Genomic DNA, 9,787 nt, shown 5'->3' with positions numbered 1-9,787 from the left:
GTTTCCTGGTCAGCAGCCGCTGGCTCGTGTCAGCAGTCAAGAGAGGCAGAAGAAATCCCTTCAGAACAGCTCCCTCTCCAAAGACATCCGTCTGCCTTGATCAACCGCAGGGAAAGGCATCCTAAACCAGGCACTTTGGCCTTGTTTTCAGCCCAGGTTCCCAGGTGCTGGTGCACTCGTGAGCCAGTCACTGCACATCTGCCACGAAGGGGAATCGCCTCCGAGGCCACTGTGCCGTGGGGAAAGGAAAGGATTAAACGTCGGGAGAGTTTGATTGAGTACGCAACACGGATAAAGCCACTCTCTCTGCAATTAAAACTGAGGGTATTTAATTCAGTGAAATGAGATTTCATTCCCTGTGACCTGTCCGATTGTATTTTGCATCTGGGCAGGCTCTGCAGGGACTGCCACAACATTTGAGGTGTCACCAGCTGCACTGTAGGTGGTAAAGTGGGAAAGGCAGGAGGGACCCTCAGCACCTCCCATCCCGTGGATAACTTCATCACAATGGCCAGGGCGGCGCCCGCTGGCTGCTGGGGCGGCTGTTGCCGGGCAACAGAGACACTATATTGTCCCCTGTCACCTGTGCCCCTCGCCCATTTGGTCACTGGCCGTGGTGGGATCACTTGCCGTGGTGGGATCACTGTGGTGGTGGACTCATTTTGGCAGTTGGATCGCTTTTGGTGGTGGGATCGCTGTTGGTGGTTGCATCACTTTTGGTGGTGGGATCGCTACTGGTGGTTGAACCACTTCTGGTGGTTGAACCGCTTTCGGTGGTTTGATCACTTTCGGAACTTGGATCGCATTTGGTGACTGGATCACTTTATTCACTTGGATTGCTTTCGGAACTTGGATCTGTTCAGTGACTGGATCATTTTCATCACTTGGATTGCTTTTGGCACTTGGATCTGTTTGGTGACTGGATCACTTTCTGTGGCAAGAAGGAGGAGGAGAAAGGCTGCTGGCTGCCATTCCCTCCAACATCACCTCCGGACAGAAAAGCTCCCGTCTTCCCACATCAGGCTCCGTGTTTTCTGGCAGAGCAGCAGCGATGGCCACACTCGGTCTGTTGGAGCTGCTGAACGCCGCCATCGGGACACCCCATTTGGGGGTTGTCGACTTGGTGGCCCTGCACAAGTTGCTCGAGGCCATCATCGGGCAGCTGGGCCAGCAGGAGCCGTCTGTCCTGGAGCCAGGGCAGAGCCCGACCCCCAGCCTGGCAAAGGAGCAGGACAGCAAGGACCAGCCTGGCCAGGAGAAGGAGGAGGATGGAGCCCTGGGCACCGCGCAGCAGCTCTGGAAACCAGCAGAGCAGCTGGACGAGAAGGACATCCTGGAGGGGACCGGGAGCGACTCCGAGGTCTCCTCTGTGGCCAAGGAGCTGATGCCAAAAACAGCAGAAGAGAAGGAGAGAGCCGTCTCCAAGGTAGATGCTCTTGCTGGTCCCTGGGTGCTCCCCCACGAGACGCCCCCTCCTCTGGGCTCCGCGCTGCCCTCGTGCCGCCCTCAGCCCAAGGGCTGGGTTAAGCCCGAGCTCCCGCAGCAGAGCACAGCGGGGTCCAGGTCCCCAGGGACCCTCCCCTGCGCTCACCCCCCACCCGCTCTCCCAGGAAAGGGCTTCGCTCCAGGATCTCTGGGAGGAGATCAACAAGTTTAAGGAGGTGCAGTCCGGCCTGGCAGAGGACGTGCGGGAGATGAAGGAGGAGATGCAGAAGGCGCATTCTGGCCTGGCAGAGGACATCCAGGAGATGAAGGAGGCGCATGTTGGCCTGACAGAGGACATGCGGGCCATGCAGGAGGCGCATTCTGGCCTGGCAGAGGACATCCAGGAGATACAGGAGACCCTTGGCCTGGTGAGCGTCCCCTGGTGCCCCGGGAGGGAGCCGGGCCCTCGTCCCTCCCCGCTCCCGCTGCCCTGTCACACTGTGCCCGTGCCCCACGGCCATCGGTGTCACCAGCGTGAAGGGCAGCAGGAGGGAAGAGTGGGAAGGGTGTCCCAGGGGTTGCTAAGGCACTTCTGAACTAGAGAGCCATCCAAACAGAACCATGGGAGGGGAAGGAGGGGAGATAAAGCTGTGGGTTGGGGGTGCTGGGCAGTGATGCTGGGGCTCCCATCCCTGGGGGTCCCATCCCCCGGGTTCCATAGCCGGGCTGAGCCTGTGATCCCTTTGCATTTGGGCTCTCATGTTCAACATGAGTTTGGCCCCGCGAGGTGGTGGTTTGGGGACAGGGGCTGGGGACATGGCGGGGGGTTCTGGGGTCTGTCCTCACGGCTGCCCAGCTGCCAGTAACCCTGCTGCCCTTTGCCTCTTCTTCCCAGGAGGGCGCTGGGGGCCAGTCTGCCCCCGCCGAGCCCACCCAGGTGGCCACGGACACCCAGGCCAGGAAGAGCTCAGCACCGGGGCCAAAGGGACGTGGGACACAGCCTGGGATGGAGACCAGCAAGGGGGCTGCAGGGTCTGGCTCCCCGGGGATGCAAGCAGGGACACAGGGGGAACCAGTGACCCCTGTGAAGTTGTCAGGCGCTCCTGCAGATCACGCAGGATCTTGTGGTGCTGGTGCCACCACCCCGGGGCTGGAGCCAGGATCCCCGGGCACCCAGGCCACCACCTCCCTGGGGACACAGCCAGGGGCCCCTGATGCCCAGGCCAGCACCTCGGGGATGCAGCCAGGATCCCCGGGCACCCAGGCCACCACCTCCCTGGGGACACAGCCAGGGGCCCCTGATGCCCAGGCCAGCACCTCGGGGGTGCAGCCAGGATCCCCGGGCATCCCGGCCACCACCTCCCTGGGGACACAGCCAGGGGCCCCTGATGCCCAGGCCAGCACCTCGGGGGTGCAGCCACGATCACCTGGGACCCACACCACCACCCCTGGGGTGCAGCCTGGCTCCTCCACCTCCCAAGCCACCATCCCAGGGGATGCCCAAGAGCCGGCCAAGCCCTGGGGCACCACCAGCACCTCCAGCTACGAGTCAGAGATGCGGGAGGTTCTCTCCCAGGTTGGGCAGCTCGGCCACCTCTGCGCTGGTCTGAAGGAACAGGTGGAGCAGCTTAAATCTACCAAAGCTGAACATGCGGATCTTGAGAACGTGCGCCGGCTCTTCCCGGAGGGAGGTGAGAGCACGGGGGGGCTGGCGGGGGTTGTTTGGCGTGGGGACACCCTGGCTCAGGGGCTCGTCATGCTCAGAGCCTGGCCCCAAGGCTGAGACCCCCTCACCGACAGCACATCCCCTTGCACCATGTCCCTCTAGGCCGGCAGAGCATCACCAGCATCCTGGCCGACCTCAAGTGCCAGATGTCGTTCCTGCAAGACATGGCCGGGGCCCTCCACGGGCAGGAGGAGAAGGTGAGCCGGCAGCAGTCCCCGAGGGGCTGCGGGGATGCCAGTTTGGGCAGGGAGGGGGCAGCCGAAGGGTCCCCGTGCCGGAATGACACAGGGGGCTGTGCCCTCACCGCCCCCACTGCCGTTGGCAGATCAGGAAGGTGGAGGATGCTCCCAGAAAGATGAGGGGGGCTGGAGCCGGCAGGAAAGCAGACGGCAGCGCCCAGATGACCCAACAGCCGCGGTAAAAGGATGGGAGAGGGTTTCCTACCCCGCAGGGCTGCGAGGGAGCCTGGGGTCTGGGAGCATCCCAGTTTGGGGGCCATTGGACACCCCCACGAAGGCTAAGCCTGCCCCTGCCCCCATCTCGCTGGCCAGGCCCAAGGGACAGAAGGTCAAGGCAGAGCGGAAGGAGTTGGGGAAGCAGCAGGAGCCGACCCAGGCCGAGCTGGAGCAGTTTGCGGCCGAGTACGTGAATCAGTTGGTGATGGAGACAGCACAGCAGCTGCAGGCAGAGGTGAGGCCCGGGGGCAGCGCTCCCAGCCCCCGCTGGCTCGGGGGGAGTCCTGGCGGGGTCCCGGCCACGTCCCCTGGCTGGATGGGGCCATGGAGCCTCCACGGCACCTGCGCTTGTGGGCGGCATCCAGCCCGGCTCAGAGCTGATTCCTCCTCCCCTGCCAGCAGCTGGACGAGCCGAGGGCGACGGCGCAGAGCGGGGGACACGAGCACGCGGGGTGCCCCGGCTGCAACTGGGACACCAGGGCGCTGCTGGGGAAGCTCCTCCAGCGCTGCGAGAAGCTCGAGGCGCAGCTGGAGTCCCTGGCCCAGAAGGCGGGCGGCAAGGTGGAGAGTTACCCGAAGTGGAGGAGACAGGTAAGGAGACGCGGTGTAGGGGGCTTGAGCTGCCAGGAGCCCCCAGGCATTTCTGCTTTGCTGTAACGTGGGGGAGCCCCTCGCTGCCCCCCTAACCGGCTTGTGGGAGTCAGCAGCATGGAAGGGAGTTAAAGCCTTGGAGCAAATGTCCTGCTTGCCCCGAGAGCCCGCGGCCACCAGCCAAAATACCCTGGGACTGTCCCCGCGGGGCAGCCACCCCCCTGGCTCAGCACCGCCTTGTCCTCTTAGTCCCTGCAGCAGGACGAGCAGCTCAAGTGCCTCCAGGCCAGCATCATGCAGCTCCAAAAGGACTACGAGAAGTTCAGCTCGGCCCTTGCAAACCTCCAGCAGGATCGCCAGCAGGAGCAGAAGGACATCAAGGTGGGTGGCTGTAACCCGCAGGCAGAGCCCAGGCTGGGACCCCAAGGGATCTGTCCCCCTGCCACCCTGCTCGCAGCCCTGCACAGCTTCCCGATGCCTTTCCTGGAGGTTTCTGATGGGCTGGGGAGGCAGGGGGTGCTCGGCTGGCCGGGGGGCAGCTCCGACCCTGCCGTGGCGTCACGGGCTGCTGTCTGCCTTGGAAGGCTCTGTCCCAGGCCCTGGAGCGGCTCAAGAAGCAGAAAGCAGACAAGGAGCAGCTGCTGGTGCTGGAAATCGATGAGGTAGGGGCTCGAGGGACCCTGGTGCCAGCCAAGGGTGTCCCGAACACGGTGACAAACGCCCCTTGTCCCTTGGGTGCCGGCTGGCAGAAGCATCCGGGGGGAGGGAGGATTTCCAGCCCTGCTGCGGGTCCCTTGCCAGGTCCCTCTGTGACCCCGAGTCCCTTTGGCTGGTGGGAGCAACCCCACGGGGGTGATGGGGTGAAGAGGGCCACGCAGCCACTTCTCCCTCTCGCGTTGTCCCTGCATCCTGTCCCCACCGCTCTCCCGCCTTTCCCCGTTGCTAGAAAGCAGACAAAGCCGCCCTGGCTGACAAAGTCAGTCGCAGGCAGTTTGAGGCGTGCGAGGAGCGGCTGAACAAGGCGGTGGAGGAGGTGACGAGCCGGGTGACGGGCCAGGAGGAGGGCTGGCACCGGTTCCAGAAAGAGCTGCAGAGACAGATGGACTGCAAGGTGAGGGCTCGTCCCCTCCACGCAGAACTGGCACCTTGCGGGCCTGGCAGCCTGAGGCAGCATCCTTGCGAGGGTGCCCCCTCCCGGCTGTCCCCCTGGGGACCGCCATGTCCCATCGTGGGGTAGATGGCTGAGGGTGTCACCCGTCCACAGCTGGACCGCCGGGAGCTGGGGGCGTTCCGGGAGCAGCAGGAGGAGCGGTGGAAGAGCCTCAGCGGGCAGCTCCAGAAGGAGCTGCAGCCAGAGCGTGACGATGCCGCTGGGATTAGGAAGTGAGTGCGATGGGGACAGCGGTGGCTTTGGCAGTGCCGGCCCTGTTCCTGCTGGCTGTCCCAGCTCGTGCCGCTGTGGTACCCTGGCGTGGGAGCCGAGTGGGCAGCGCCCCTGGGGATGCTGAGCAAGTGGCTGTGCCTTGTGCTCCTGCCAGCTGCAGCTTCCCAGCGATGGAGGGGGCACAATGAGGGGGCACGTGTGGGAGGAGCCCTCCCGAACCAATCCTGGGGGGTGGGTGCAGAGGCTTTTTGTGGCAGGGGATGGTGTGCAGGTGGGGCTGTGCCCCCCAGGAGCTCCCCAGCCCTTTTCTCCCCGCTCCAGGCAGCTGCTGCCTGGTTTCCATTGCCTGTCCTGCGACCGGCCCCTCCACATGCTGGCGCCTGGACCGTGAGTAACTGCCCCCTGACCCCTCCCTGGCGTCGAGTGACACATGGGGTGCCACCTGCCGGGCACTGAGCACCCCGTGTCCTGTCCCACAGGGAGCGGACGGGCGAGTGCAGGTACCCCACTGTTCCGCGGAGCTGCGGGGGCCCACACACCCTCACGCCCCCGCGCTTCCAGCCCCAACCGCCCAGCACCCCACGGCCGTCCCCACCCAGCGCCCGCAGCCCCAACAAGGTAGGGATGACGGAGGTGGGGAGGGGGATGCTGAGCCTGCGTGGGGAATCCATCCGTGCCTCAGTTTCCCCAGGGAGAGCTGGCTGGGGGAGGGTTGCTGGGGGATGCGGAACGGGGCCCCGTGTTTGGCTCACACGCTCTCCCCTTCCCAGAAGGACGCGATGCAGCTGTCGGGCCAGGACGGCACTGATGGGAACCGGCAGGACGAGCAGCTCGCCATGATGGGGGGCTCTCAGCTGCCCCCAGCGCCAAGGGCCACCCCAGACACCTCGACCTCGCTGCTCTCGGCCGTGCTGCTGCACCGACCAGTCCCGTCTCCCAGACGCTTCACCCTGGCACCGAGTCTGCTGCCGCCCATCCAGCCCCCCCGCGGTGAATCACCCCCTGACAGCCGCGCAGGACAGGGGTCCCGGCCCCGGTCCCACCGCCCCGGGCGCTGAGCAGGCAGCGGCTGCAATAAACGGTGATGAGCAACCAAGCGCCGGTGTGGTCTGAGTGGGGGTCCCTGGGGCAGGATGGCAGAAAGCCCCGCCGTGTTTGCTTTTTCAGGAGAAAAATAAGAGCTCAAAAGGCACTTTGGGGGTGCCCAGGTGGATCCGGTGGTACCCGGGGCCCCCCAGAGGGAGCACGGGGAGCAAACCAGTGGGCACCAGGGCAGAGCCAGCAAAGGCCCATCCTTTGGTGCCTTTGGAATTGTCATTCAAAGGGTAGATGAGCACAGCTCGGCTTCAGCCAGAACACCTCCATGCCCTTATTTTTTGTTATACCCCCCACGCTCTCTTTCCTGCCCGGCGGCCGGGGGGTGTGGGGTGTGTGTGCTTAGGGAACCCCTCGTACCCAGCAGCTGCCTGCATGCTGCTGCTGCTTCTCTCTGCATTTAAACACATTACCTAAACATATTAAAAAAAACACAAAACAAAATAACAGGGGGTCTGCGGGGCAGGAAAGGCTGGAGGCTCATGGGCTGGGGCTGGGCCCGATGCCTCCAGCCCCACGCACCTTCGCACGAGGCTCGAGCGCTGCCACACCGCTCCCACAGGGCCCGCAGCAGCTGCCGTCTTGGACACGGGCAGCGAAGCCACCGCACTGAGGCCGCGCCTGGTACCGCCAGGGAGAAGGGGGAACGGGTTGTGGTGCGAGCCACCCTCGGGGTGCGGGTGGTGCACCCCCTGAGGAGGGAGAGTTTCCGCCCTTTGAGGCCCCCTTCTCAGGTACCAGCGCCCTTCAGGCAGTGGCTGATAGCATCTTTTGCTGTGCACAGACAGCGCGGCTGCTGTGCCTTTACCTACGATGGCGGTGGGGGTGGTCTGTGTCCCGTTGGGCCAGCTCACAGTCCCATCCCAGCTCTGGGCCGTGTTTCCAGCTGTGCCCAGGATGGCACACACTGCCCCGCGTGCCGTGGAGCTGTCCTGGATGGACACAGCTCCACGAGTTCCCCCTGCTCCTTGATCCTGCCTTCACTCCCCTTCATTTCTCCTGGTTCCAGACAAACCACCTCCTCCAGCGGAGCTGGCACAGCTGCAGGTTCAGACTTGTGCCGTCCCAATGGGGCTCAGAAGGGAATTGCAGCCCCCGTGCCTGGAGCGGTGGGCAGGGGCTGTGAGCTGGGGGTGCCCGGGGAAGGGGGCGGATGCAGCCAGGGGAGCACCAGGGACGGAGCTGTTGGGGTCTCTGCTCCCTCGGCAGCCAAAAGGCTGAATCCTGCCTTTCGCCTGCGAGGCAGGCACTGGCGCTGGGGAGGGATCTTGTCTTTCGTGGCCTCCTCGGCTTGACCGCATCGGGTGCTTTGTGCTTGCAGCCAGCTGGCCGCCTCCCCAGCAGCATCCGACTGTCGGGCAGAGCTGCTGAGCGCCCAGGCCCGTGTGGCAGAGCTGGAGAGCCAGGTGAGCCCCAGTGCCTGCTGGATGGGGCCCACGGGTGACCCAGGGGGAGCAGAAGGGGCCAGGTCTGCTCCAAAGGGCATCAGGGTGACAGCAGAGAGCAGGAACCTCCCTGTGCAGAGATGCCAGCAACGGCCACCGAGTGCTGCTGTGAGGGTTCTGTCCCCGGGGCAGCACAAGAACCTTCTCCCCGGTCCCGGCAGGGCCGGATGCTGGAGGAGGAGCGGGCGCGGCAGAAACTGTTATTGGAGAGTGCCCAGCGGCAGCACCAGGAGCACCTGGATGTCCAGGAGAGCAGCCACAGGTACCGGGCTCTGGGCTGTGCTCCCCTCCTCCGGCAGGGCCTTGCCCACAGCCCCGTCCATCTCCCCTGGGGGGACAGCGCTGGGGCGCGGCCCAAATCCAGCCCTGGGTGGGTGACAAGAGGAGGGGCCTGTCCCTTTGCCAGCACGTCCCAACCAGGGCACCGCACTGGGCAGCAGCAGAGGGCTCAGGGCTCAGAACGCAGAGAGCGAAGCGGCCCCTGCCTCAGTTTCCCCACGCACACAGCAACACCCATCTGCTGCTAAATCCCCGTGTGCTCTCTGGGCAGGACCTCAGCGAACGTAAAGAAGGAGAACTAGGGGCAGCAGGTGCAGACGCTGCGGGCACAGGACGAGCAGCTGGCGGCTCAGCTGCGGCAGGAGCGGCAGGACACGGCGCGGGATCGGGCAGAGCTGCTGGCGCAGCGCCGGCTGGAGCTGCAGCAGCTGCGGGAGCTGCAGAGGCGAGAGCGGCACGAGCGGCACGTGGTGCCGGTGGCCCCGGTGTGGGTGAAGGAGCCAGGGAACGGTTTGGGGAGACGGTGAAAGGAGAATGGAGAGTCCAGAAGCGCTGGCTTGAGGGCAGCTCCGTGGCTTTTGGAGTGGGGATTTGCTTTGCCGGTGGAGACAGGCAGATCTGGCTGGAGACGTCATTCCGAGGGAAGGCATTGCATTTTGAACGACGCTGAACCCCATGTTTTCTCTCCCCCGGATCCCTTTTATTCAGAACAATGAGTTGCTGATGTCCGCACAGTTTGGGTCAATGAGAAGTCTGTTGTTGGTAGAGAAGCCCATAACCCCCAGATGTGGTCCATCCCAGATGGGGATGGCAGCCCGTGGGACGCCCCGTGACAGACCAGCTCCTGGGACCTGGTGCTCAGCCCCACGACCGAGCCTCTTCCACGGTGCCCGTGATGTCCCACGGGACCGTGGCACGAGGGAGGCTTTGCCATGCTTTCCTTGCTCATTATCGACACCCTGGGTTGTGACCCATTTTCTAACAACACTTCCCTCTCTTTCAGGATCCCGTCTGTCTGTCTGTCTGTCCTTCTCCAGACTACAATTGCTTTGAGGTTACGCAGTTATTTCTGGCGATCCCGAGGAAAGTGCCCTACTGCGCTTCACCTCTCCCAGCGCCCCGGCCGTCCTCCCTGCTCCTGACCACCATTTCTGAGAGGCTTTCGTAGAGAAAGGGCTTTAAAAGCCCAAGGCTCTTTCGCCTGAGAGGCCCCCAGCCTGGACTGTTTCTGTGCTGTACCTTTTAAGTTGTTTTTTATCTCCTAATTAAAGTATCTTTTTAAAGCGCAAACCTCTGAGACTCTGATACAGGAAACCTGGGGTCAAGAACGTTCCTGTGACAGTTTGCGCACGTGAATCCGCGTGTGGCACTGCTTTGCTGATGGAGC

This window comes from Patagioenas fasciata, chromosome 18 (genome assembly GCF_037038585.1).
Source record: "Patagioenas fasciata isolate bPatFas1 chromosome 18, bPatFas1.hap1, whole genome shotgun sequence".
Classification (NCBI taxonomy): Eukaryota; Metazoa; Chordata; class Aves; order Columbiformes; family Columbidae; genus Patagioenas; species Patagioenas fasciata.
Note: the sequence above shows the minus strand (reverse complement) of the source record.